Below are 25,435 nucleotides of genomic sequence, written 5' to 3'. Positions count from 1 at the left end.
CTATTTCCCAGAACCCCAGATACCACCCAGTAAATATTTGCTGAATATCATTGAAAAATTGGATTAGTTTTAGCAAAGCTCTCTGAATTATGTCCCCAAAGGAGAAATGGACTTCTGAAATCATCCTTGCCGTAGGCTTTGCAGGAATTTTCAAGAGTATAGGTTTTCTTGAGGAAAGTCTTTCTAATGTGGGTAGTGATATGAAATGATAGTTTAGCAGAGGAGAATGCATTTCTGCAGAAACACACATCCTTCCCTCAATAATCACTGAGCATGCTGACATCCCTCCAGACCTCTTCCTGTGTTGGGATTGTTTTATTGTGGCCAGACTTTGAGTGGGAGGAAAGTGGGGGTTGGCAGAGCTGAGCGGGAAAGGGCCAGAGTGGAGGGAGCAGAGAAGGAATTAGCCAGATCTGATGGAGAGGTGGCTTCTGGGATGATTCCTTCTAGAAGCAAAGGTAGTTTGTGAGACACCTACTCCACCATTGCCCTCTGAGATAGAGCAGTAAAATTAAAGGCATGGACACAAAAAGGCAGACTTCACTTCCTTAGGTCATATCCAATGGGTCCAGCTTCTTGTTTTTCTTGTCAACCATTGTTTTGTTCTCATCTTTTATAAAATAAATTTTACTCTGATGTGTATTGTGGAAAATAAAAATTACCTACTCTAGGGGCGCCTGGGTGGCTCAGTGGGTTAAAGCCTCTGCCTTCAGCTCAGGTCATGATCTCATCGAGCCCCGCATTGGGCTCTCTGCTTGGTGGGGAGCCTGCTTCCCTTCCTCTCTCTCTGCCTACCTGTGGTCTCTCTCTGTCAAATAAATAAATAAAATCTTTAAAAAAAAAAAATTACCAGCCTCTGCTTTCGGCTCAGGTCATGATCCCAGGGTCCTGGGATCAGCCTCACATGGTGCTCTCTGCTCAGCAGGGAGCCTGCTTCCTCCTCTCTCTCTGCCTGTCTCTCTGCCTACTTGTGATCTCTCTCTGTCAAATAAATAAATAAAATCTTAAAAAAAAAATTACCTACTCTAATATCCAGAGATAGTCACTGTAACATTTTAGGCTATTTTCCTCCAATTTTTTTCTCTGTATATATTGTTATGTTACAGAATCAGGACCAAACTCTAGATATAGTTTTATATCTTACCTATGTTCATTTGATGGGTAGCATTTTCTCATGGCATTAAATATTCTTCAAAATGTGATTATTTAATGACTGTGTAATATGGGACTTTGGGATGTACAACTGTAGCTGACTGTTCCTCCTTCCTCCTAGAGTGATGCAGCCTTGCATTTCATCTTTTGCAATCTTCTTACTTGCTTTAACATGCTAGTAGATGCAATCAAAGGATGTGAGCATGTTTATAGTTCTTCTTAGATGTGGCCCAAAAGTATTAATTTACACTTATACCGGCAATGTATCAGTGTCTTTCTCTCCTCACACTTGACAGCATTAAGCATTAATCATTTAAAAATTTTTTGAATGCTTATTGGACATTTATAATAATTCTTTTGTAACATGTTTATCTATCTTCTTTGTCCATTTATCAATTGAGGTGTTAATATTTTGCTTATGTGCCATATTAAGGATTCTTTATATATCATAGCTCTGGAAGTTATTTTCCTAGTTGGGTGTTTGCCTTTTAATTTTGCATATTGTACTGATATATGTCTTTTTTCATGTTTAATTACTGCAGTCAGATCTGTCATTGCTTTCTGAATTGTGTTTGAAAATTCTTTTCTTGGCCCAATATGTAATAAATAACCATCTAGATTTTTCATGATCCTTTATAACTTGATTTTCTCAATTTAATATATAACTCATATAATTAAGTTTAACATATTATATGAGGTAGAGATATAATTTTTATTTATTCTAATAGTTATTTCAACACCATTTATTGAATAATCCCTTTGATCTTGCGTTGTAATTAAATCTATCCTTAATTAAATTGGCATATACATACACATATACATCTGGGCTCTCTGTTCTTTTAAATATTTTTACTGTTGATTATTATAGTAGAATCATACTGTATTTTGTATAGTGCATTTCCATTTCTGATATGGCATACCCTAACTCCTTCATTATGCTGTGTTTTAAATGTGCCTTAGAGATTATCATCTGAGCATTCTTCAAGGTGAATGTTGGAATTAACTTTTGATTAAAAATATCCTGGTGTATTCTGCATGGAATTATATACAAACTCTGAGTTATTCTGAAAGAGTTGCATCTTTACAATTTTCAATGATTTCACAATATACCTCTGTTTTTTCAAGTCATATTTGATGTGATAGAAAAATCATTTCTTCATACAAATCCTACTTATTTTTAAAGGTTATCCATAGGTATTATATACCATTTATTTAATTATATTTAGGATTTTATCTATTGTTTTCTAATTGGAAATTAGTATTATATGAAAGATAAATTTTTATATTTTGTGTTTTATTCTGTTTATTAATAATTATTTTGTTACCTAGTTCTTTTTAGTTTTCTTAATAAACAATCATACTCTACCAAAAAATTCCATTACCTTTCTAAAGAATATACCTCTTATTTCAGAATTATATCTTATAGCATGAGCTGGAATTTCCACAGCAGTATTAAATACACTTATCAGTATTCCATTCTTTTCTTATTTCTGGCTTTTTCCTTCTGATAGGTTTTTTCCAACCATGTTAAGTAATTTTATCTCATTCCTAATATGCTGCAGGTAGTTTTTTAACCAAGAAGGGTTTTGAAATATTATAAAATGCCTAAGATTTATTTTGGTAAATTATCATTTATGGGGAAAACCTAACATGGAAACTAGAATATAGGCTTTATGGCCTGACATCCATGGGCTCAAATTACATACACCCCTTCCCTTAGAAGTGTATAACCTTGAGTAAGTTATTTGTCCTCTCCCAATTTCAGCTTTTTGTGCCGTAATATGAGGACAATAATATAAATATCTTTTAAGAATATTGTGAATATGGGAGTTGTTTGCAATTCACCAGACTTAATATACAGTATCCTATTAAAAAAGTATTGTGTAATTTTTGCCTTTGATCTATTAAAATGGTGTACTAAAATCACAAATTTTCTAATATTTAGTCATCTTTTTGTTCTTGGAGTAAAGCCTAGTTGGTCACGATGAAATGTTTTCATAACTCACTGTTGCTTTCAATATTTGTTTAAGATTATTGCATCAATTTGCATAAGTTGGTCTTAAGTTGAATTTTTATGCTGTCTTGTTAGTTTTTACATGAAAATGATGTTAATTTCAGATAATGTTTGGGAAGCTTTTATTTTTTTCTGTGCTGTGGGAATTATATTTTCCCTGAGAACTTTAAAGAGGTTTCCTGTGGAATTTTTATGCTTGGATTATTTTTTGAACCAGATAATACCTTCGTAACTTTTTAGATTTTTTCTCTATGTGCTGGTGTTGTTTCTCTAATTATTTACTCAGTATGCCTGTTTCTTGTGTGGATTTTGGTAATTCAGATTATAAGTCAGAATTGCCCTTTTGTTAGATTTTTAAAATAAAAAGCATGGAACTGAATATAGTATTCTCTCATAATTTCTAAGATTTTTCTATCTTTCTATCTGTGTTTCTCTCTCTTTTTCTTAGTTTAACATAATATCCTAGTGATTAGACCCTAGTTTTTATATACTTCTGATTCTGCCACCTCAAAAGTAGTCATCGGTAGTCAGAGATCATTTGAGTGCCTCAAAGGCCATCCTTAAGAGAGTAGTTGGCATCCATTATAGCAGTGTCATTCCAAGGTTGTGACCTGTTGCAGATGAGCCTCCCTGGGTTCACATCCCATCTCCACCACTGACAACTCAACAAGTTACTCAGACTTTTCATGTTATAATTTCCTCATCAGAGTGTGAGGTTATGAGGCTTTGGAAACAGTGCCTGGCACGTCGGAAGTAGCTTTTAGCTATTATCAATATTACATTTAATATTAAACATTGGGGTTGCTCTCAAGGTCACAGTGTATAGATACAGTGGTTAAGTGGAAAATTCTAAGACAAATTGAACATGAAAATAGTCTTATCTGTGGGGCGCGTGGGTGGCTCAGTGGGTTGGGCCTCTGCCTTCAGCTCAGGTCATGATCTCAGGGTCCTGGGATCGAGCCCCACATCGGGCTCTCTGCTCAGCGGGGAGCCTGCTTCCCCCTCTCTCTGCCTGCCTCTCTGCCTACTTGTGATCTCTGTCTGTCAAATAAATAAATAAATAATTAAAAAAAAAGTCTTATCTGTGATATTTGCAGGGGTGCCCAGCCTTTAGAGGAACCAGAGTCTCAAAATAAAAGCCACTCCAGGTATTTGAAGAAAAAAATAAAACAGACCATGTAGTTACAGTGAATCTGTTCAGAATCCTCACTGGTAGAAAAACAGAAGTTCTTCACATGCTTCACTCATCCGTGTGGATCCCTACATATCTTCTGAGAGCTGTATTCCAAAAGTCAGAGATAAAGGCGTTTTCTTGAGGGAGTGAGCAATTCACAGGAACAACTCAAGTATTATTAGCTGGGAGTGGGGGGGGGTATTAGATAAGCTGTGTGTGGAGAGGGTTCTTCAATGACGCAAAATATGTATGTTTTTTCTGTCTGGTATATGAAGGACACACCTAATCGTAATGGCAACAGGTGAAGGTGTAGTTTTTCTTCCTCACAGTTGTCGCGTAGGCAGGTGAGGTGATAAATTATAAACAGGTGATTCCAGGGCATGTGGGAATTGTACTGTGCTTACGTATCATTTATTCGATGATCTTCTCTAGGAGTGCTTTGCTTCCTGGAAGACTTTATCTTAACCGTGCTACTTGCAGCATTTTCCGGTGCCTCCCCAAAGGAGAGGTTTTCATCAGTGTGCTCCCATGGCTTTCGGGATAAAGTTCGAACATCATAGCAGATACAGAGGGCCCCTCTGTGTCCATATCCTACCACCGTGTTCTTCGCCATTCTTTCCTCTTCACACTGTTGACCACTGTGGCAGGCAGACATCTCAGATGGTCCCCAAGGTGCCCATCTCCTGCGAGTATGATGAGACTGTCTCTCTTTTGACTACTTTCCAGAAAACTCCCTCTTAGCCAAATGAAGAGAGAGATTCTCCTGCTGGTCTTGAAGAAGCAAACTGCTGTGTGGTGGAGAGGACCACATGGCAGAGGATGGCAGGGTGCTGTTAGGAGCTGAGAGCAGCTGTCAGCTGACAGCCGGCAGGAAAACGTGGCCTTCAGTCCTGCAAGGCAAGTAATTGAATTCCGCCAACAACCAGCGAGCTCAGAAGGGACCCCCCGACCTCAGATGACTTGGTAGCCCCAGCAACCCCTTGATTTCCACCTGAGCAAAGGGCCAAGCCAACCTCAGCCATGAGACTGACACATGGAAAGTGTTAGATGATAGGTATTGTCGCTTTAAGGGGCTGAGTTTGTGGGAAGGTGTTGTGCAGCAAGAGCAAAATAATGTGGTCAGTCAACGATTATCTTTGCCCTCACCCCCCCATTTCCCTTAGTACCACTGCATTCTGTGTGTCCCAAGCCAAGGCTCAGCCACCATCTCTTCCACCTCCCGAGAATTGTCATCCCCTCCTGTGTGGAAGAAAATTATTCTTTAATTCTGAAATCATGCTCTAGATATGGTCCTTGTCTCTTTGGATTATTTTTATCCATAACAGCTTCATATTCTGTTTTTATATTCTGTTAGATGAATGTAACTGCAAATATGTTATGAATTAGTTATTTCACTTTCTTCAAAATTCAATATATCCAAATCCATATCTGAAAGAGTGAATTCATTGTCACATTTAGACTGGGTCTCGGAACAAGCGTGAATTAAGTCGTGTGAGAACTATAATGGCTCCTGGGAGGGTGGTCTGTAATGGCAGGCTATGAAGACTGACCCTTGGCCCTCTCAAGATACTGTTTTTTAATCAATAATTTTGGTGAGGATTATAGATTGCATATTTATCAAAGTCGTGGTTGACATGAAGCCTGGAAGCATGGCACATACTTTGAATCACAGAATTGGGATCCAAAAGGATCATTTCAGGTTGGAATGATAGGCCTGCTCTAATAAGATGAACTTTGTGTGAATAGGTATAAAGGCCTATAGTAAAGGGATAAAAAAATCAATCTAGAAACTAAGGATGGGCTAAAACAGACAGCATATGCAAAAATATTTAGATTAGTTGTTTACAAGCTAATGTAAATCAGTGGTATCTCAGGGCTTGAAGCAGAGCTTATTTGAATCATGAAGTTAATTTTAGATTCTATTAATTGAACTACTGTGTCTAGGACAAGAAGAATAGTCCTCCTCTGTTCCACATGAGTCACACCACTCCTGGAGGGTAGGGTGGTTCTGGGCACCTCCTTCAGTGGGGTCATAGACAAACTGGAATTTCTCCATTGAGCAGGGACCATATGGGAGACGGGTGAGCAGATTTTGAGTACATGAGTACAATATTGTGGAATAATTTGAGTTGTGGGTATTTTGTCTGTGAAAGAAAAGATATCTAAGGGATCAGGCTTCTTTCCTATGACTTTGGTGAATGGAAATTACAGGGAAAATCAATTTTTTTATTTTATTAAACAAGTAATTACAAACATGTACTTAATAACAAAATAGACTTAGTAGCCTTTGGGAGTTATTGAGCCCACTGTCCCTGAGCTGTACAAACAAAGGTTAGCAGATTTGCGAAGAGGTCTTTTGCATGCATTGCCACGATGAGACAACCATGGACCGAAAGACACTAACACATACAGGGGCAAGAAAGTTTCATTACCGGTAAAGAGTATAGAAACTTAAGTATATGGTTTCATATAACACAGCATAATTCCAGGCAGAGGATTGGCTCCCCCAGCTTGCCCAAAGTTCCCCAAGCATGGGTGCCCACTCCTAAATTCAGCCACCCAGCTGGAATGCAGATTCCTCTAGCTGTGAGAAACTGCCTGTAGCAGAGGCTGGTAGTGCCCCACACACGTCCCTTTTCCTCCAGCTGCTGTGGGTGCTGGCTGCCGGCTTCTCCCATCTGCATCCTTCCCTTTAAAATCGCCCTTGACTGATAACATCTGTCATATCCAAAGAGGCCTGGGAGGGTATAGCACCCATCCCTGGGGTTGGCCAATAACTGACTGTTGCGGAGATACAAAGGCTCAGTCCCTCGTGTCCATGCAGGACATCTTCCACGGAGCAATTTACACTCCAGGGTTCCTGGTGGGCCAGGCTAGACTTCTCCTGACACCACATCTCTCTTGCCTTCCCCTCTGCCCTCTCAGGTATGACTCCCTCGTATATTCCCCCCCTGAGGGCCCTGACTTGCACAGGCATTGTCATCTCAGGCCAAGCTTTGCTTCTAAGGCTCCTTATCTGAGCTGCCACTTCTGCCTTTCTGTGAGCATTTATAACCTCTTGCCCCTCTGCTGACAGGAGCTTCTGCCTTTTCTTCTACCCTCTAACCCAGGGCTGGTAACTGGGCCAAGATATCACCCTCTGTGTTTATATTATGGGACTGGATGAAGAGGAGGTCATTTTGTCAGAAGCATCTCCAGCAGGCGTGTCTGAGGACCTCTCCAGCAACACTGGAGACAGTGTTCTGAGAGCTCAGCCCGCCTCAGCATCAGTGATTCTGTTCTTCTCATAAGTCTGCATCATTCCTCCAAGCACACAGTGGGTGCACACCTGTGCACACACACACACACACACACACACACACGCTCATGCACACAACTTCCCATGCTCCTTCTCTGATGAACGTGATACTACCTGACTTTCTCGTGGAGATGAGAGATTCGAGGCTCTGCATACCCAACAACAGTGTTGTCCAACTGCTGTCAGATTAGAGAACCTGAAGACCAGTTATTATGTATCTCCCTTTCTCTTTTAACTGCCATATGTTTCTGCTTCTGTGTTCTTTTCTCCAAACATCCTACTTGTAATGAGCACCTGACTGACCTCCAGTCATGTAAGGTGTCTTGCAGGAGAGGAGGAAGAAGATCTTGGCGTGAGGGGAAGAGGCCTGGTTTGGGGTATAGATGGAGGTACTCAGTTCCTGACTGCTGGCATTCAGTGGGACAGCTATGTGACCTTCCAGTCACTTATCCTTTCTTATAATCTCATTTTCTCATGTATGAAGTGAGTGGAATAGGCTGGCCCTACCTAACAGGCTCAGGAAAACCAATTGTGATAGAGCATCCTACGATATTATAAAGCCCTTGATAAACATAAGATATCATTCAGATACCCTTTTAAATGCAAGACTTCCCATTAAGAGCTTCCAAAGTAGTAGGAGACCTGAGACACAAACACACGCAGAAACTGTTGAAGGTGGGGATAATCAACATTACCAGGGAGGGACAAAGTTGCATGGAGTTCAGAGGAGGGCGAACACATTTATTCTTTGGGCCCAAACGTGTTCATCTTCTTTTTTGTATTTCCTTTCTGGCCTGGGGCTTGTAAACAGCAGGACCTTAGCGTAAAAACTGGGAAGTCACAAAAATCTCTTACCCCTAAAAAACAACAACAAAACTCTTACCCCTTTGTATGCTTAATGGAGAAAAAAGCCATGTCCGTCATCTGTCTCCCTCCCTCTGTCTGTCTGTCTGTCTATCTATCTAACTGATGCAAGGACTAAGTAATCTCTTCAGAATCAGTCCTCTGCAATGAGACATCAGAGTGTCTGTTTTCCAATGGATTTTACTACATCAGCCATATCTGAGAGCTGAAATTTGTGCATATATAACTGCTTTTTAAGGAATGATTGGCTGATTCTTTTATCATAATGCCTGCCGGTCTACATTATTATTACGATACGTAGAGTGCCCAGAGCAGCTTAGAGCAGCGGGAGAGAGAGAGTTCCAGGCCACCCAGCCTGCCCATGACAGAAGCACAGGGCTGCATGCTCTGCCTCCATTCCTGGGCCCATGTAACTCATTCATTCCTCTCTTGTTTTGTCAGTATTTTGGGGACTGGTTTGTTTTAGGTTCCTGAGTGGCTGTGGCTAGGGATGGACTCTGCATTCTGGCCTCAGACTATGGGAAGGCCTCATTCCCCTTGGCTCCTTGTCACAAACACGCCAAGCTCATGTCATGTGCGAGGCATATGCTAAATGTTTAGAGTTAACAAATTACAGGGAGAAGAAATGTTCATCTCCACATGGGCACGCACATCTTGGAGTTTTGGTGTGGCTCTGTGCTACCTGTTTCTGTCCTTCGTCTCCTAGACCTCATTCCTGCCCTTGGCATAGCTGGTTAGGGCCCTGCTCATTTCTCTCCATTGGCTTCCTTTGACCTTTCTATTTGTCTCCTCTTCTGTCCCTCTGCCCACACCTATCCTGTCTCCTTTGCCTCACTTTGCCTAAGTGGCCTTCAAGATTTTCTAGTATTCTGTTTGTCTCTTCCCCTTCTGTCAACTCAGTGTTTTAAGTTTACCATTTCTAGTCCCAAACTTTGTTCTCTCTCCCTCCCCCTTGCTTGCAATGGCACCAGGCACCTAATCAACCTGGAGAAACCTCCAGGTCACTACCAACTTCTTCTCCCCACCATCCAGTTGGTTTTCAGTGAAAGGTTCTCCCCATCCATCCCTATCCCACAGCCCCCATCCCAGGCCTAGCCTATTCCAACATCTTGGCTACCTCTACCCATTTTATTTATTTATTTTTTCTAAAAGCCAAATCTGAACATGCCACACCCCTGGCAGTGGGTGTCTCTTCGGTTCTGAACTCTAACACAACAAAATTCAGACACAACCCTGCAATGGCAGACCTTGGCCTCCTCCTCCACTGTTGTCTGTTCCTCCCCACTACGTGCCAGACACACGAACTTCTCAGTATTTTTAGAGGATGCTTTTCTGCCTTTTCTTTTTTTTTTTTTTAAAGATTTATTTATTTATTTTAGAGAGAGAGAGAGAGAAAGCATGCTCTCAAGTGGGAGGAGGGGCAGAGGGGGAGAGAGAATCCTCAAGCCAACTCCTTGCTAAGCATGGAGACTGACGTGGGGCTTGAACCCAGGACCCTGAAATCATGACTTGAGCTGAAGTCAAGAGCTGGATACTTAACTCACTGTCTGCCTTTTCTACATACCATCTTTTCTCCCCCAAAATGTCCTCGTTTTCTCTAGCTGGCAAAGATCTCTTCTTCTTTCAAAACCACCTTGTAAAGTTTTCTGGATTTTCTCATGTTGAAGTTCCTTTGTGTGTCAGCTGAGTGTTGTCCATGTCTCTATTATGACATCTAACCCCAAACTGGGGGTTTAAAAAAAAAAAAGAACTCTTTGCATTTGCAGAATAATTTATAGATGGCAAAACTTTTTCACAGACTTTCTCTCCATGGTGAGTTGGAAAAAGCAGAGATATGAAAGGGAGGTTGTGTTCAACAGCGCTTTGGTGTCTGTTCTATTTTGGTCATTTTTTGATCCCTGGGTACTGTTATCTACACCTTTAGCAACAAGGAAAGTGTGTGAAACGTCCTGCCACTTAGGAGGATAAGAGCCTGGGCACAACACTTGGTAAGGATGGCCAGCCAACCTGTTCTTGAAAGTGATAGTCTTGAATTAATGACAGAAAGACCCAGGGGAAATCTATAAGGAGTCTTAGAGCTAGGATGTTTTTTTGTTAAGAACATTTTTTGTAAAACATTGAACTTCTAAGCATAAATTTAAGCCAAGAATGGCTTGACCTCCTTTCGGCTTCTTTTTTGTTTTAATCACAGAATTAGGTTTGCCTGGTTAATCAGTGCCCAAAGCAAAGATAACGTAGGGGCAGTTGGCACTAGATAATTCAGACACGAGTTCCAGTTTAAACCAGAGGAGAGGGATGGGGGAGATTCAGAAAGCAGGTACTGGCTACCTTAGTAAGCATATCGTCAATGAATTTTAGAGCTTGAAGGATCTAGCCTCTGATTACAGCTGAGGAAGGAGGCTGGGGGAAGTCAAGCACCTGGCAGGATTCTCAGCATTAATGGCTCTCAACCCTCTCCTACTTGGAACCCTTTCCCCACCTCATTAACATCTGCAAAGGTATGAAAATGGCCTGTGAGGGATAACAATGAGGGCACATGGAGATGGTTGCTCATGAAATCGAGACTTCATTTTGGGTCAATTAAGTAGATGATAACTTTAATAGAAGCCAAGAACTTTTTACTGGTCTATCTCCTTTGTGATCCTCACAAAAATCCTGTGACATGATGTATTTGTTTCCTGTTGCTCTTGTAATAAATTACCACAAGCTTTGTGGCTCAAAACCACACAAATGTATAATCTTAAGAGTTCTGCAGGTCAGAATTCAGAAATTAGTTCCACAGTACTAAAGTGAAGAGGTCTGCATACCTGGTTCCTTCCTGAGGCCCTAAAGGGAGAATTCATTTCCTTGCCTTTTCCAGTTTGTAGGCGCTTCTTGTTTCCTTGGCTTGTGGTTCTCTCCTCCATCTTCAAAGCATGTCCTACAGTCTCTTCTTTCCTTGCCACCTGACCCTCTCCTCTGCCTCTGATTCTTTTTCATCCCTCTTCCAGGGTCCTATGTGATAGTACTGGGCCCACCAGATAATCCAGCATGATCTCTTCATTATGAAATACTTCATCAAATTTGCAAAGTCCCTTTTGTTATATAAGGTAAGATATTCACAGGTTCTGGCTAGTGGAACATGGACATATTTAGGAGGCCACTACTCAGCCTACCATGGAGAAGTTCTAGTCTACAACTGGGGAAACTGAAGCTCAGAGAGAGGTGAAGAAATTTTCATAGAGTTAAGTACTTACTGAGGAGGAGTCCTTCATTCTTACCACTATCTCTGGAACTGAGTTAGGAGAAATAAAAAATAAACGAAAAACTGATTTCAAAGTAAATAGGACATAGAATTATTATATTTTTAAGACCAAAAAAAAAAAAAAACCACCAAACTTGCGGTCTGAATTATAAAATATAAGAAAAACAAAGATTCTGTAAACTCTTTTTTTTTTTTTTTTGAAGGGTAGCATTCTTTAACAGCACTAGGTAATTCTTGGACTATAATAGGCCATCATCCAGTTAGTCATTCTGCTAGCTGTTGTGAGCACGTATTTTAATTTTCAAAGCTTAAATCAGGTTCAATACATTTCTATCCATTGGTAGTGGGTGGCCACCCAAGTGCAGAATAAAGCTAAAATTTTTAAAACTTGACAGCATTTCTTTTTAATTTTTGAAGTCAGCTATCGTATTTCTCCTAATCTCTCTCTTCTCTCAGATGAGTATCTCAAATTCAGATTTAGGTAGACATTCATATGAGGTGGATTTTTGACATCTCAGTGTCTACACTGACTTCCCCTAGAAACTCTCTAGTATTTACTTCTCATAAAATATGGTTCTAAGGATTGATTGTGATACTACGGCCATAGCTCAATAGTCTTGAACGCAGTTGAATGTTCCCCTTCCTATATTGGGAAGTATACCTCTGTAATCTCACATTATTAACAGAATTAATGGAAAGTTGGACAGACCAGCCCATTTCCAGAAAGACAATAATTATAAGCATGACTGATAACCTACTTGAAATCCAGAGAGAAAGAGGCAAAATATTTCTTTACATCTCGATCATCTGTCAATGCTACATAATCAGCTTTGATGAGGTTAGGAAGACCTGCCTTCCTTGGCTGGTCTCACTCTCTCTCTCCTTGATGTATTTTATTTACAAATATATTTATATATTATAACATATATATAGACTATGAAACTTAATAATGAAATAAACCTCTCATGAAATCAATGCCCAGCTGAGAAAGTAGGATATAACAATATGGTTGATATTGAACTTCAAGCGTTCCTATCTCCTGCCTCCCTCCACTTAGGTGCACTGTTTTTAATTTTGTATTTATCAGTAAAGGCTTCTTTTTTTTTTTAATTACATGTGTGTATATCTCCCAGATAATATGTATTTTTAAATTTTACTTAAATGTGGACTTTATTAAAATAGTTGCATGACATATATACTTTTCCTGCAACTTGCTTTTTCATTCCTAATTATATTTCTAAGATTTATCCATCCAGAATATAAAGCTAGTATTTGTTCCTTTACCCTTGTTGTATGATACTGTGTTGTGTGAACATACCACTTTATTAGCTTGTCTATGGATAGACTTTAAGGCTATTTCCTGTTTAAGAGTTTATTTCCGGTATTTTGCTATTACAAACAACGTTATTATGAATTTTCTTGCACATTGCCTTCTGGTACATGTAAGAGCGTCTCTAAGAATGGAATTGCTGGGTCAGAAAATAAATGCATTCTTTGCTAGGTGATTCAAAATTATTTCCCAAAGTGGTTGAAAGCTTCAAAGCTCCCTTCTGCAGTATGAGTTCTTGTTGCTCCATATCCTTAACAACATTCGGTAATGTCAGGCTCTTAAATTTCACACATGTAAAATGTATCTCTTTGTAGTCTGAAAAGGCATTGCCTTGATTTCTAATGAAGTCGAATGTCTTTTCCTATGTTTATTTATTGTTGTTGCTTCCTTTTGGGTGAAATACTGTTCATATCTCCCCCCATTCTCTCTTAATTCATAGTAGTTAATAGGTGTGTGTGTTTGTGTAGAGAGAGAGGGAAAGGAAACACTAATCCTTTGTATTGGTTTTAGGTGTTTCAAAGGGCTTCTTCCAGTTTGTAGCTTGCCATTTCACTTTGTAGTATCTTTTAATGAACAGAAGTTCTTTTTTTTTTTTTTTTAAGATTTTATTTTTAAAGTAATCTTTACACTCAACTCAGGGGTCAAAGTCACAACCCCAAGATCAAGAGTTGCATGCTCCTTCGACTGATCCAGCAAGGTGCCCCTGAACAGACATTCTTAATTTTAATATAGTCAAATGTATCAATCTCTTGTTTTATGACTAGTAATTTTAAAATTGCACCTTAAAAATCTTTCCCTCCCGATTCTACACTTTTTCCTACTAGTTTTAAAATTTTGTCTTTATATTTAAATCTGCATTTCCTCTGGAATGGATTTTTATGTTCCACAGCATGAGATCGGGATCCAGTTTCATTTTTCTCACAGGAAAAACATTTGTACTAGCATAATTTGTTGAGTTGTCCATGGTTTCCCCTTTGATCTCCAATGCCAATGCTTTCATAAATTAAAATTTTCATTTACATGAGACTGCTTTTGGTCTTTCTGTCTATTTCATTGTGCAACTTCTCTGTTTCTGTGTCAATAACCCATGTTTGCTTTCCTTTCCTTCTTTCATTTTCCATTCTTCTGCCTTCCTCTAAGGATCCTGGATCTTTCCTTCCATAGTTCGTTTATGTCCAAGGTCAGCCAGTTTCATAGGAACATCCGGATAGACTCCATAGTGGATCAAAAACAAAATAAACAGGGCTGTTTCTTGTTGGTGGTGATTTCCTCTCATAGCACATGCCAGTATATTAGGAAGTCCCCATCCCCACTGCCACCAGGAAGACCATGGGAATGAAGGGGACAAAGAATATGTTCAGTTATTCCTTCTCTATGATCTCACTTCAGATTTTGTTTTTGTTTTTGTTTTAGTATTTGCCACCATATCACTCTTGTCTGTTATTTTGATTTTTCTTCTAAACTACTGTCATTCATGTCCCTCAATCCTGCACCCTGCACTTCCTAATTGTTTTTATATTAAATGTATACTTTATATTTTGTGCTCTAGATGTTATCTGATTCATTTTGATCCATTTGTTCAGATTAGTTTTGAAACATGGTTATATTAGCTCAACTGTCCATAACCATTTAACTGTGATGATAATCCTCTCTAACTTCATGCAAAATCAATTGACGGGAGAGAGCTCACTAGCATAATTCTGTGTATCATCTCCTCAATTGGCATTTATTAATTAATTAACAATTGTTCAACTCATCTATTCTTTTTTGTGTGTGATTTATGTCATATTCTACCACTTTACCCCACAATATCTTGCAAGACTTTGTCAAACTTCTTATTCAAATAGGCATATTATGATGTACCTTGATATATAAGTGTATATAATATAAATTAGCATATCATATGTTGTAGCATATCTGAAGTATCACATATCATGTGTTTGTTTATGTCTCCTCCTCAATCCCATGCTACTCTTTCAATGAAGTTACAAAAGCAACAAGGAGAAGGATTGTTTTCCTTCCTCTTTGTTATATGCTAACATTGCACCATTTGGTTCAAACCATGAGTCTAGCCCTTCCTTATTCTTCTTGCCTTGAATGCAACTGAAAGTGCATTTTTACATATTGAGCATTTTCTCTGCAAGCTTCATCTCATCTTTGACTTTAGCTTTGTTGATGTTATTTTGACATCTGATCATGTTGCTCTCAACCAAATTGGGCTAGGAAAAGTAAAAGAAAGCTTGTCGAGACCTAGCGAAGCTAACCTTAAACAAACACCAGTATTGCTGGTGACACTGGAAGTTACTCCTACTGAGCATTTATTCCCAAAGGCTAGGAGATGAGTTTGGTCACTTGAGCTAGAGACACATGTGAACTCTGTATGTGATGCTGTTACCATCCGACAAAGAGCATTCTTTACAATGTCTAAAGGATGGTTTTGGAAGTAACATTTGTGCCTGAGAGTAGCAATACTGTCCATTGTTAATCTTTTATGCCTAGCCCAATGCCAAGCACATAGTTCTCAATAAAAATTTGTTTATCGACAGAATGAGAACAATATACATTGGGGGAGAGAAAAAGAAAAGATTATTATCTTCCAGGCACCTGAGGAACTTAAGTTGAAAATATGGATTTAATTTTTCATATTGTCTTTGGGCTGATTTGACATTTTTCACTTTAAGATTCTGAACACTTTGATCTGCAGAGAAATATTAGTGAAAATATGGTATATACTTCTTGGAAAATGCACTGCTTCAACAGATTAAAGACATATAAGCTAGAGCAAGTATGCAAATGTTCCCTGTTTGAACTGAAGGAATGGAAGCAAAAGAAGGAATTAATGGAAATTTTCAAATCTTTGTCTTTTTTTGATATTCTTGATGAAAGGAGTGTCAACAAGGAAGAAGACCTACCAAGTCTTTTTGGTTAGAGATATTGTAATATTAATGATGTAACTTCAAACATTTTGGAAAGGCAGTTAGTGTTTTCTCTTGAATATGAGTCATTAAGATTGTTTTAGTATTCTAAGTTAACACTCTAAGTTTACAGAAAGGTTAAAATTAGATGTTTGTGTTTGCACGCATGCACGCGCATGCACGTGTGTGTGTAGATAGATGGAGAGAGAGAGAAAGAACTCTTTTTCCCTAGGGCTTAATGATTCAATATGTGATGTAGCACAGGGCTTTGCAAAAATTAACTTGGACATCTCCTGGTGTTGTATGTATTAATCTCTGACTTTGCTTACATTGTTTTGGAGCTAGGCATGGCAAAATCAATCAATTTATAATCAATTAATAATCAATTCCTTATTTATTTGTGTTGATTCTATATCTCACTATTCACACTTGCTAAACATTCATTCAAACTGAGACCCTTTTTTGGTTATAAAATGTGTGCAATGATATGAGCTATGTTAACTGGTTACTAGCTGGGAAGCTTTTCCTCAGTCACAGATCCGACTTCAGTGCAGGGTTTGCTATTTTTAATCACAGAACTTAGGAGTTTAATTCAGTTAAAAAGGGAGGAAGTTGTCAAGGGAGGGTTGCTAAAAGTTCATGCTAAATTTGCTTAGATCCAGATTGTGTTCATTAATATTTATATATCTATGGTTGGGAAGGGGCGATTATGCTTCTTTAAAAACACTGGGTATTCATTTTCCATGTATCGTGTAGCCTTCTGATTAGGGAAGGTGGGTTTTCATTGTACGATCAATGGAGATACAGATGGAAACCATCTGGCGCCTCATCCCCTTTTTGTCAAAAACCTTGTCTTGTCTTTCACATGTCAATGATGAATGGAAAGATTTCAATCTCTAGCTGAACAATGCAGTTTAAATCCCTCAGCTCGCCAAGGGGTTTTTGGCAAGCATTGATGGGCTTAATATTTTAAAGAAACCAGCAATCATTTTAATTCATTAGTTGAGGCCTGTTGTTCTAGGCAGTGTTTTTGATTTGTATTTTGGGCATTGGCTTTGTTTCTGATTCACAAGCGTATTCCATATGGGTATATTTTCTTTTATACAGTGTAAATCATAGGGACAAAAGTGGGAGTTGTATCTGATAAGATGACCAAAATGCTGAGAGTTTCCTTTAATCGTTTTCTGTATTAATTATGACTCATTTTAAGAGTTCAGACCAAAAATTTTCTTGTTAACTGGTACAGAGCTTATACCAGAACACAGAATTGAGTTTAGCCAACTATAGATGGTGAACTTGAAAACCAGTGCAGGGCTCTGTTTTATGTGAGGAAAGTTGGCACAGACCTGTCTTAGAGCATCTTGAGTATGGAACTTTTATTGTTTGTCTGTCTGCTGGAGGTGAGTTCCTGGGTGGAATCAAAGCTTTAGACCCACTGGTTAGCTTTTACAGTCATACTCCAGCTAACAAAAAACAGATTGGTTTTTCTGTACTCCACATTGAGTAGAAAGAGGTGAATTACCAAAAAGCAAGTTGATGCCAGATCCTTATTCAGAAAGTCATTTCTGAGTACATCCTGGGGTTGGTAGAGATGCAGCCCAACTCTATACCTGCCCAAACCATGCTGGCCTCCATGGAGGGTGTAGGTCCCACCACTGACTTTTGCGTGGGGCTCTAGTTAAGAGAGCACATAATACGCATGTTACTATATCTAATTATAATGATTATGGTGTTAATACATAGTGCCTATACCTGCCAGGCACTGTTTTAAATGTGCTGCATATCTTTACTCATTTAATCCTTACAACCACTCTAATAGGTAAATTCTATTATCCTCATTATACAAGGAAACTGAAGCCTGGAGAGATTAAGAACTTGCTCAAGTCTCATAGCTATTAAATGGAAGGGATTCAAATCCAAATAGTTAGTCTCTGAAATCTGCGTGCTATACCATTGTGTGTATTATTTCTCACAGTAATCTCTTGAGGAAGAGGTCATCTGTGTTTTGTATGTTATAAGGATGTGGAAACCAAGGTGCTCACGCCAGGTCAAACAAGTTGTAGCCTGTGAAGCCAGGACCCAGACTTTCTGAATCCCATTCTCTTTACACAATGCAAAATTCAGAACAAATGCCCTGAGACACAAAAAATCCTCAATCATTAGAAGACTAAATTTTGTTCAGGATAGTGCAGTCATTGGAAAGGGAATTATACTGATTCTTTAGAGATTTTCAATACTGCCACACAACCAAATTATTTATAGTCTATTTTTTATTAATGAGAAATGCAATTAACTCATTCTGATGCTACTCAACTGAGTCCTTGCTATACATAGAGCATATATATATATAATATATATATATGTATATGTATATATATATAGAGAGAGAGGCATTACTGTACGTATATAGTATGTATTATATATATATGTATATATTACTATACATATATATATTTGCCTCTAAATGTTGGTGAAAGTAATACTTAATATACAAAGAACTTTTACATTTTGATAGGAAAAAATCTGAATACTCACATTTTTAAACAATGGACAAAGAATGAGAGTAAATACAATGGACTATAATTTTTTTTTATGCCAAAAGATGTAACCTCATTAAAGAAGAATGATATGAACCCGTCCTGGTCCTCAAGGGACAAAGATTAAATTAAATGTTAATATATAACATTACCATATGTTGAAAGGGAATTAGTGCTCTCTTCTATTAAGGATGTAGGTTTTGGTTTTTTGGGTTTTTTTTTTAGGATTTATTTATTTATTTGAGAGAGAGAGAGAGAAAATGAGTGGGAGAAGGGGCAAAGGGAGAGGGAGAGAGAGGATCTCAGGCTGACACTATGCTGAGTGTGGAGCCCAATGCAGGGCATGACCTCATGACTCTGAGATCACGACCTGACCCAAAATCAAGAGTCTGACACTTAAAAGACTGTGCCACCCAGGTGCCCCAAGGGTGTAGGTTTTTAAAAGAACAATTTGTCAACATGTATCAAAACCCTTAATGTTTATACTTTGATCTGTCAATACTACATCTAGTAACTGATCCCAAGAATGCCATCATGGGTATACGAACAAAGGTTTTTTGTTTTTTTTTAATAGTCGATAAAAACATTATTTATTAAAAACAAAAATCTGTAACAACAGGTTTGATTAAATACAGGCATATTCATATGATGGAATACAAGGCAACTCTGAAAATATGACGTCTGAAATATTTAATAGAATATTAAGATGTAAAAGATGTGGTAGGTGAAAAAGACACTTAGAAAAAGTGAATTTATATCACAATATTAATGATTTTATTTGAAAGTAGTAGTGTAGTTTGTTGTTTTTTGCTTTTTAGTTTTTACTTAAATTCCAATTAGTTAACATGCAGTGTAATATTAGTTTCAGGGGTAACTAGTGTAGTTATTTTTGTTCTTTCTGCTTTTCCTTTCTAGTCTAACACAATAAACATGGATTACAGACTCAGGAATAAAACAATACATTTTAATATTTTGAGTTTTGCTACTACACTTTACAATCTTGTAAAAAACAGAACAAAACAGAAAAGCCACCAAGATACTCTGACAAGTGGAAGAGGAATTCGATTTGTAACAACTAGATATTGAAGACAATGAAGGGACACAGAGTCATCAGCCCTTTTAATTCTTGTACAGTGGTTCTCAAACAATAGCCTGTGGCAAAATCTTTTGGAGGCTGGTCCCCACCCCTATATTTTCTGATTCAGTAGGTATGGATGAGGCTTGAGAATTTTCATTTCCTGGACGTATCCTAGATATTGCTGATGCCTCTTATTAAGTGACCCCACTTTGAGAACCACTGACGTAGAGTGTTAGGATGAAGATTATAAAACTAATAGTGGTTGGAGTTCAAACCCAAGGTTTATTCCAAAGCTTAAACTGTTTTAACCGTGTTTTCAATCTTAGATGAACATTAAAATCATCTAGAGAACATTAAAAATAAATCCTCTTGCCTGGTGCCTACCCTGAAACGGTTGAGTAAAACTTCTAGGGGTTAGATGGAAGGCTTCTAAGTTCTTCTGGTGGTCGCCAAGGGTTGAGAACCACTGCCCACCACCACTTTCAAGCCACCATCTTGATACTATATTAATTTCAGAATTTAAAAAGTTGAAGTCCTGTGTCTTAAATTAACTGAATTATAAATACTTTGAAGATCCTTAGTAACAAAGCTGGCAGTTTTAGTAAAATGATTCTCCATTTACATGTTTAGAATATCCCTAGAAAGCACTTTTATAAAATTTCTTTATCTAAATATTTTGTCTTCTGCTGGATTGGAACAGAGAATTTTCCTTTGAGAACTTTTTGTTATGAACTAAATAAAGGCTTTCTTTGAGTAGGTCATATATACCTGGGTATTCATTTTTTCTTTTAGGATGGAATAAGATTCAATAAACAGCTTGCCATAACAAGCATTAATTAACATAAAATTACCCATAATCATGCCTGGTGCCCTATACTAGATATAAGATACAGATGGTTCTATAAACACTGTGAGCTCCTTGGAATTGCTTCCAAGCTCCTTGGAGTTGCTAGTATTTCATATCCATCTTACATACAAAGCAATAGTCTGACACATAAATGAACACTGATATTTATGTCACATGAAGGTCAGGAATGGATGCTGAAACACATTGAGTAAATTGCAGCTTCTGAACAAGTTGTGTTCCAAATGTGCATTGAAGATTACTTCCAGGGAATGAGGAATTTATTTTGCTATGGAAATAATGGTTGTTAGGTCTCTCTTTTCAAAAATCCCAAAACTAATCCCAGTAGGAGCCAGGCAAAAGTGGTAGCAAAGTAGTTTTCTCTCACCAATCCTTTCTTTCCCTCATAAATGTTCTCTTTTCTGTCACACATCACCCTTCTCCAGCTTTTTCAGCCACTTATTGTTGTAGGAGAAACTCCCCATATCTCAGTGTCTTCGAATAACAGTGATTTATTCTTTGTCACAATTCTATGGGGCAGGGCTTCAGAGAGAGTTGAATGGGCAGTTCTTTTGCTTCCTTTGACATTGGTTGGAGGGTTGAACATTCAGCCTGATTCACTGTGACTGGGCTGGGCTAGAAACTCCAAGAAGGTTTTATTCAGTAACCAGGTGACCTGGTGCTTCTCGCGTGACTTCGACTCATATCTTGTTTGTGCTCTCTCACAGTGTGGTGGTTTGTGGGTAGTCAGGCTTCTCACATGGAAGTTGGTTTCCAAGAGGGAAAAAGAAAAAGCCTACAATCCTCTTAAGTCTGGGGCTAGGAGGTCCCAGGAGCCAACACACCACTTCTTCTACATTACAAATTACAAAGCTACCCCAAATTTAAAAGGGAGGGGAAGTGGACCCTACCTGTTCAAAGGGTGGAGGTGGGCATGTGAATATGGAGAAGGACAGGAACAATGGTAACCATCTCAGAGACCATTCCTTCTCCATTGGCTCCTGGAGGAGTTTGAGAGGTGAGGCCCTAACTCTTCAAAGTAGAACCCACCATGGGACATGACCCACCATGGTCATGTCCCAAAAGTAAGTTCAGTGGAGGCCAAAGAGGTAAAAAATTCTTCAGCAGCAGCTAAAAGGATGGTGAATTCATGTGCATCCCTCTTTTAGCTCCCATTTTGTCATAAAAAAGTCAAAAATACAAGTTTGCATCTGGGGAGGAAATTGAGGAGAGTGGCTGTATCAGGATTAGTTTCAGCTGCAAGTATCAGAAACCCAAAATAACAGTGCAGTAAAAAGAAGTTCATTTCTTGCATAAAGTTTGAAGGCAAGCAGTGTAGGGCTGATACGTGTTCTTCCAGCTCACTGTTCCACCTCCAAAACAGGACTGGAAAGTGACGGTTCTTCCAGAATCACTGTACAGATAAAATATATATCCCATCCCAAGTTCAAATTATCTCAATTTTTCACTCATGAGTCTTCTGACAATTATCCATCCATGCCACCAAGTTCCTAAATGTCAACTTTTTATGAAAATTTTGATAGCAGTCTTTGTGATTATAAATCACAGGGAGATTTTCAAGCTTCAAAAATTGACCAAGGTCCCCAAGTTTACTTAAATGTGAAATGAGTTATTTACTACCTTGTTCCATTTCTTCCTTTTGCAAAACCCACATGAAATTACTGTTATGGGGTGCCTGGGTGGCTCAGTTGGTTAGGTGTTGGCCTTTGGCTCAGATCATATTTAGAGTCCCAGGATCGAGCCCTGTGTCAGTCTCCTGGTTCAGCAAGGAGTCTGCTTCTCCCTCTGCCCCTCACCCTGCTCGTTTCTCTCTCACACTCTCTCTCGCTCTCAAATAAATCAATAAAATATTTTTTAAAAATTACTGTTATAATCATTGTCAGTTGAAGTAATAAAACAATTATGCTCAGAAATAGAAGAGACAGACCCACAGATGCTACCCTAACAATATTTTTATATATGGGTGTAGAAGGAGCACTGGATTAGGAGTCTTCAGATAATTCAAGAAGCATGAATCTTTAGGAAAATCACTAAATATCTTGCAAGCTTATTTACAAAAACCTGCAGAATGTTGATGGTAATATGTGGATGGTGTGTAGGGAAGGAGACATCAAATGGGATAATAGTGTAAAAGTAATGAAGAACAAAGCAATTCTACAAACTTTAGGTATTTTATTTTCATAAATTTTATTAAGAGTCTCATCATCATTTTTTGTTATAATTCACTGTGCTTCCTTCTGAATTGTCCATTAAAATCATTGCAGATTCTGCTCATTTTGCAAGAGAGCAGACTACTTTATTTTAACAGGTATAAAGCAAAAAAGGAGAGGGACAATTAAAACTTGCTAAGTACCTCTTACATGCCAGGCATATATATCCGTGTCATTTTTATACCCATTAATTAATTTCTTCTCCAGAACAACTCTAGGAGGTAAATAGGTTCGTTATTTTATAAATAAGGAAACAGATTCTCAGAGAGGTTAAGTCGTTTTTCATAAGGTCACACAGATGGGTAGAGGTGGAGCTGGAATTCAAACCCAGATGGGTATGACTTCAGTGTTCTTATTCTTTTAACCCCTCTTGGCTGCTCCATGGTTGAGATTAAAAAAAAAAAAAAACAACAAAACAAAACCTACTCTTCATGGGTATGTTATTGTGAGATGATTTTACACCTCTGCAGAATATAGACTAAACTGTGATTAAAGGTGTGTAGTTTACAATAAGACAGAATCGCCACCTGCAAAACATATTAACTTACCCCTGGTTGAGCCTGGACTAATGAAAGTTTCTCAAAGATAGAAACTCTGATATGTTAATATGATCAAGAGTGATATCAGAATTACTGAACAAAGACCAGACTATGCAGTGCTATTTTAATAAGACAATTGCATCAAGGTTCTTAAATTTATGAATAGCGATAAGCTAAGAGTCCAGGGACCTGAATTCTACTTTTGACTTTAAATAACATTGGGTAAGTCATTTGACTTCTCTGAGTGTCAACTATTAATTGAAAAAGGATGATCAGTTTTGATAAAAAGGTTCAATGCAACTAGAACCTTAAGTAGGAAGCCCTATTGGCTTCCCATGTAGAGAGAGGACATTAAGTGAGAGGAAGGAAGGAAAAGAGAAAAAAGGAAGAACTTTCTATCCCAGTACACTGAAGTTTCCTTGAGTGGGCTGGCTTCCTCACACTGTCTGTGGGCCCTTGGCTTTGTCTGCCAGGAGCCAGGGTTGCTTGCCTGCAATAGTAGTGAACATGCCAGCAAGTCAAGAGAGAGGTGGTACAAGGCACTTGCTGAGGAGGGAGAAGAGTGGAGCTCAAAATTCACTAGTATTTCTCAATCATGATTTAACTCTTTTGCTTTCTTTCCGTTTCAATGCCCTTAGGGCCAGGACCTGATGATCATGTCCTAGCTATTGCTCTAGAATTGATTGGGAGTGTTTTCACAGTCATGAGTCCAGGCTCAGCCAACCAGAATGTGTGATTGATAAATAATGTCTGTCATGGGCAGTGGTTGTATGGAGGATGATAGATGTGGCTCATATCCCATCTATTAGATATTTGCCATCCCTAGTTCAGTGTAGGCTTTGTAGAAATATGGAAGTAAGTGATTGAATAGCCATTTCTGTCAGTGTTAATTTTGTTTTCACTATGAGAAAAGTGTAGTCCCAGAAGTTGGCTAAGAGGATTCTAGAAAATTTAGGGCATTGTCTTATATAAGTGAAAAATGTGAATTTTCTCTTGATCTTTCAGAATATGGATCACAAAACACTTGCATCAGAATCACCTATCTAGTTTGTTTAAAGTACAATTTTCTGGGCTGCATTCAAGACTAACTTCATCAAAATCTTTGGATGGATTAAACCCAGAAATCTGCATTTCAGGGGCCTCATTGATTGGGGTGTGTGTGTGTGTGTGTGTGTGTGTGTGTGTATGTGTGTGTTTTGAAGTTGGCAGAATCATTGCTTGATAAGATTGGATATGAAAAATTACATTTTTAAAACTAGCAATATTTTCATTTAGCATATCATAATCTCAACTAAGAAGTCACTTTGCAAATGGTGCTAGAATTCAGTAGTGGGTTATAAATATACAGCTTGATTAAGCAAATTCTTCAGTAATAGTTGTGGGGATCTAAATAAAACTAAAGGACAAATAAAAAGTCTTTTTTTTTAAGTCTCAGAGTTGTAGCTTACTTAAGCCAATAATGTTGGATGAGGTCACAGAAATATGTCTTTTTTTAAAATTCCCATGTCTCTGATGTGTGTGTGTGTGTGTGTGTGTGTGCATACACATCAATATGCAAACCATGGAGGGAGAATAGGATTGTAGAAGACTACAACAAAGATTGAAGGGTGGAATCTATTTTATGAATGGCCAACTTCTGGGGCACCTGGGTGGCTCATTCGTTTCAGTGTCTTCCTTCGGCTTAGGTCATGGTCCCAGAGTCCTGGGATCAAGGCCTGAGTTGGGCTCCCTGTTCAGTGGGGAGCCTGATTTGCTTCTTCCTCTCCCTCTGTCCCTCTCCTTTGCTTCCCTGCCCTGCTTGTGCTTTCTCTCTCTCTCTCTCTCTCTCTCAAATAAATAAAATCTTCAAAAAAGAAAAGAATGGCCAACTTCTAAGAGATAATTAAACAATAGCAAATCGACATGAGTGAGAACAGGGAAAAGGGAAGGTATTGGACAAATACTCAGAAGGCCATTAGAGAAAGTATTCCAATTTGACCAGGCAGTCACATAAGAGCAGGACAGTATTTCTGAAAGGACATGGACTTGGGCCAAGCAACTTCAGTTTGAGTCTGACTCTACCACTTATCTAGTCCTGTGATTCTGGGTAACTTACTTAATTCCTCTAGATTCCTGTTTCCTCATTTGTGAGACTGGATAATGATAGAATCAACACATCCAGGGGCACAGGTAGGTGGTGGTAAAAGTTAACAAGGACAACAAATATGAGGTGCTG

The 25,435-nt window shown here is 38.4% G+C and overlaps 1 protein-coding gene across 14 annotated transcripts in view; it reads left to right on the top strand.

Moving 5' to 3' along the window:
* THRB (thyroid hormone receptor beta) overlaps positions 1-25,435 on the top strand; it is a 377,970-nt gene that overhangs the window by 46,993 nt on the left and 305,542 nt on the right. For 5 of the 14 annotated variants that reach the window (XM_047738192.1, XM_047738219.1, XM_047738121.1 and 2 more), the window contains exon 2: positions 11,493-11,591. The exons of the other annotated variants lie outside the window; for them this stretch is intronic. The gene's annotated coding sequence lies outside the window, so the exon portion shown is untranslated. The remainder of the gene's footprint in view (positions 1-11,492; positions 11,592-25,435) is intronic. 14 annotated transcript variants of the gene reach the window in all.

Source organism: Lutra lutra, chromosome 1 (assembly GCF_902655055.1).
Source record: "Lutra lutra chromosome 1, mLutLut1.2, whole genome shotgun sequence".
In the NCBI taxonomy this organism is placed as follows: Eukaryota; Metazoa; Chordata; class Mammalia; order Carnivora; family Mustelidae; genus Lutra; species Lutra lutra.
This window is presented reverse-complemented; position numbering and strand designations above follow the sequence as displayed.